The sequence below is a fragment of the Corythoichthys intestinalis genome, chromosome 8 (genome assembly GCF_030265065.1).
Source record: "Corythoichthys intestinalis isolate RoL2023-P3 chromosome 8, ASM3026506v1, whole genome shotgun sequence".
Classification (NCBI taxonomy): Eukaryota; Metazoa; Chordata; class Actinopteri; order Syngnathiformes; family Syngnathidae; genus Corythoichthys; species Corythoichthys intestinalis.
The window spans coordinates 4,379,945-4,384,547 of record NC_080402.1 but is presented as its reverse complement, the minus strand read 5'-3'; the positions used below and the strand labels follow the sequence as shown (position 1 = coordinate 4,384,547).

The window sequence follows — 4,603 nt, the reverse complement described above, 5'->3', positions numbered from 1 at the left end:
AGAAACCCTCAACACGATGAAAAAAGCGTTGCAAGTCAGTTGCCACCCAGTTTCCCAAAATCAAGAGAGAGTGGGTCAAGTCATATGATGACCGAAGTGATGCGGTGTCCAGCGATGACGACTGAAGAGATCCTATGAGGCCTGCCAGATGCTGAATTTCTTCCGTCTGCGACATCAGATGACGATGATTTAGGAGAAATAAATGTAGCAAATTTTGATGACATGAAATAATAAACTAGTCATATATACAGTACACATTTTTTAAAAGAAAAATCAAGTTACCTTCATATTTTAATGAAAATGCATTGTCTTTGTATAGAGAACACTTCATGCTACAGAAAAGAGTAAATACATATTTCCCACTGCCATTATCATTTTTCAATGTTGCGCTAGTCCGTTGCTATCCTAACTTTGTGTTGCTTACTAAAATTATGCTCTTTGATGTGTGCCGTTGTGTGCTTGGTATAACATGTTGTGTCACAATCTGACAACGAAAGCTCATGCTGATTCAACATAAACCTGGTATCATTTATTATTGCGGGCTATTGAATATTTTTTCAGAATGTAATATAATTACAATATATTATATACCAATAGAATACATTAAACAGTCAACAAAATGTGTCAATGTTGTTAACAATTTATGGTTTTATTTTTTTAATGAAATTCATGCCCCTGTCGGTGCTTCAGCCGCCACAAGTTTGGCTCTCACGTCTGGGATCTCCTGATGACACAGGCATACTCTTGGAAGGGTAATTACTTGACGGTTTACAGCAACACCTGGAAAATAAAATGGTTTTGTCATTTATTTTGAAATATCAATAACATATCATTCATTTAGCCACATTTGGGCTAGCATTATCATATTTAGATTGGTAGGAGCTGTCCCATTACCTAAAATCCAGTTTTAGCTATGTGTAGAGCATTCGTTTAGCCACATTTGGGATAGCTTGATCATATTTAGATCGGTAGGAGCTGTCCCATTACCTAATATCCAGTTTTAGCTATGTGTAGAGCATTGATTTAGCCACATTTGGGCTAGCTTGATCATATTTAGATCGGTAGGAGCTGTCCCATTACCTAATATCCAGTTTTAGCTATGTGTAGAGCATGGAAAAATATACAACCATGTAATCGCATTCTAATAAAAAAATCACGATGCTGGACTTACCACTCACTCTCCCGTTCGTGAAGTGTCGAGCTGTCAATTGGCGTCATGATGCCATCTGCTGTGTCAAGTAAATCGCTGTCATCTGACGCCTCAGGTTCAAACATGTAGGGATTAATTGTAGTTCATCTTTCCTGGGAGCCTTTGCCATCGGTAGCGTCACGAAAGAGCGATCCTGAATGGTTACCTTTGGTGGAAATATCACTGACATCGTTGCTGCTGCTATGTTAGCTGTGGGTAGTCTTCTGTTGCCTACGTCACACTTCCGGGTTTGCGAAGGGACCATTAACGGAGTGCAAAAAAAATAAAAAAACGCAAATTATCCTTACAATTACGTGTTGATAATGTCATGGTTGTTTTGACGAACTTGTCCCAAGTTTATTTTCATAAAATTACACCAAAATCCGGAAAGGTCTTCAGTTCCTCTTTAAGAGGCCGGACCGAGACAAGACCAAGACTTTTTGATGTCCAGACCAAGATTTTTAGGAGTCCAGACCCAGTCAAGGCCAAAACGTTTGGGAGCTCATACCAAGACAAGACAAAGACTTTTGAAAGTCAAGATGAAGATAAGGCCAATCCTTTTGGTAGTCGAGACCAAGGTGACACCAAGACTCTTGAGAAATGAGACCGAGACTTTTAGGAGTCCAGAACAAGACAAGACCAAGAATTTGCGATGTCCAGACCAAGATTTTTAGAATTCCAGACCCAGTCATGACCAAAACTTTTGGGAGCCCAGATCAAGACAAGACAAAGACTTGGAGGTCGAGAGAAGATAAGGCCAATACTTTTGGAAGTCATACATGAGACAAAACCAAGGTAGTTGTGACCGAGACAAGACCAAAACCTTTGGGAGTCGAAACCGAGATAACAACAAGACTAAGTCAAAAACAGGACTTTTGGGACTCAAGACTTTTGGTAGTGGAGACGAAGAGAAGGCCAATACTTGTGGGAGTCGAGACCAAGGTGACACCAAGACTCTTGAGAAATAAGACTGAGACTTTTAGGAGTCCAGAACAAGACAAGACCAATACTTTCTGATGTCCAGACCAAGATTTTTAGGATTCCAGACCCAGTCAAGACCAAAACTTTTGGGAGCCCAGACCAAGACAAGACAAAGACTTTTGGAAGTTGAGACAAGATAAGGCCAATACTTTTTGAAGTCATCACGAGACAAGACCAAGGTAGTTGTGACCGAGACAAGACCAAAACCTTTGGGAGTCCAAACCGAGATAACAACAAGACTAAGTCAAAAACATGACTTTTGGGACTCAAGACTTTTGGTAGTGGAGACGAAGAGAAGGCCAATACTTCTGGGAGTCGAGACTGAGGCAGGACCAAGACGTTTGAGAGCCCAGACCAAGACAAGACAAAGACTTTTGGAAGTTGAGACAAGATAAGGCCAATACTTTTTGAAGTCATCACGAGTAAAGACCAAGGTAGTTGTGACCGAGACAAGACCAAAACCTTTGGGAGTCCAAACCGAGATAACAACAAGACTAAGTCAAAAACATGACTTTTGGGACTCAAGACTTTTGGTAGTAGAGACGAAGAGAAGGCCAATACTTCTGGGAGTCGAGACTGAGGCAGGACCAAGACGTTTGAGAGCTATGACGAAGACTTTTAGGAGGCCAGACAGAGACAAGACCAAGACTTTGTGATGTCCAGACCAGGATTTTACAGAGTCCAGACCCACTCAAGACCAAAACTTTTGGGAGCCCCGACCGAGACAAGACAAAGACTTTTGGAAGTCGAAATGAAGATAAGGCCAATACTTTTGTGAGTCGAGACCAAGGTGAGACCAAGACTTTTAAGAGTCCAGACCAAGTCAAGACCAAAACCTTTGGTAGCCCCGACCAGGACAAGAGAAAGACTTGGAAGTCGAGACGAAGATAAGGCCAATATTTTTGGAAGTCATAAATGACACAAGACTACTGTAGTTGTGACTGAGGCAAGACCAAAACCTTTGGGAGTCTAGACCAGGAGTAGCCAACTCCGGTCCTGGAGGGCCCCTATCCAGCTTGTTTTCCATGTCTCCCTCCTTTAAAACACCTGAATTAAATGATCAGCTCATCAGTAAGCTCTGCAGGAGCCTGATAACGATCCTGATTATTTGAGTCAGGTGTTTTGGAAGAGGGAGACATGGAAAACAAGCTGAATAGGGGCCCTCAAGGACCGGAGTTGGCTACCCCTGGTCTAGACCGTGACGGGGTTATCGCGACATGTCAGTATGCATAACACGTGGCGACTATCTAGCAAACCTGTCATTAAACCCTTCAAAAATGTTCAGGCAATTAGAGAACATTCATAGAGAAGCCTTCAGGTACATTTCAAGTGTAACATATTTCTTACCTAAAAATGTAAATACGCTTGATAACACACATCATTTGAAAGCTATGTGTTTTTCCCACGTGTTTCAATTTAAATTCCATTAGTGTCAAGCTATTTTTAAGTTTTAGTGAAGTTTTAAGTTAGTCTAAACTCTTAAGTACTAGTAGGATTTTGAGTTTTTGCAGTGTTCAAAATAAATGTATGATACCAGCTGTATTGGAGCACATTTATTCAGCAATGACTACTGAGCTAAAACTGACAGTTAGCTTTCTTATGTTTTAATCTTACACCCTCATTAATCTACAGCGCTATGTTTTTACAAATGAAATAAAACCTGTGTGTAAGACACGTTAGCCATGCATCGACAGTGGTCATAATCAATAGAAACCTAGCCCTCCGAAGTGCTAACGTTACATGAGCGAGTGACAGTAACGTTATATTTATTAGCGATGAGAAGTCTACTGCTTAAAGATGGCGGCTGTTTACTAACGCTGCCCAGACGCGGCCGAGTCTGTCATTTCGCATCTAGTCCTAAATGCATGCGATATCTATGAGACGCATCGGACACTACCTGCTACCAAACTAGCATCATGCGGGCGTAGTTTTTAGCAACGTCGGCGTAGTTTGTAGCGGCTGTGGGCGTGACGTCAGCGCGTTGTCCCGCATTAAAAGTAGTCCGGGCAAAACGTGATGCTTAGAGCTGGCAAAATTAAACGATTCCTCGAGGTGAATAAAATTACTCGGATCAGTTTTTAAACTCGAGTTACTCAAGTTGCTCGAGTATTCGTTTCAGTTCTAAACCTGTCATGCAATGTGGTGTACAAATAGCCTTTTGTCGCAATGTAGTACCCATGAGTTCCCGAACGCGAGAAAAAGAGCTGGACTACGCAGACAATGAGTAAAATACATCCGTGCAAAAAGGGCTAATTTTGCAGACCCGGCCTCCGGCACGGTTTTGGGTGGTGCGCATTTTACACCTGAAAGCTATTCGAACTATGGACAAATGAAATCAAGTTTTGGTAAGAAATTGCTGCTGAAAGCAGATGCGGCGACCACCATACACGCGCAGCAACCTAAATGTCCCGAGACATCAAGAAAGAGGACGAT

The 4,603-nt window shown here is 41.8% G+C and overlaps 1 long non-coding RNA gene across 1 annotated transcript; it reads right to left on the bottom strand.

Moving 5' to 3' along the window:
* Positions 1 to 273: 273 nt before the first annotated feature.
* Positions 274 to 1,561, bottom strand: LOC130920595 (uncharacterized). The gene is made up of 2 exons (XR_009064191.1): positions 1,172 to 1,561; positions 274 to 780 (listed from the first exon to the last, which is right to left on the bottom strand). It is a non-coding gene; the product is annotated as an uncharacterized LOC130920595 (long non-coding RNA).
* Positions 1,562 to 4,603: the final 3,042 nt, after the last annotated feature.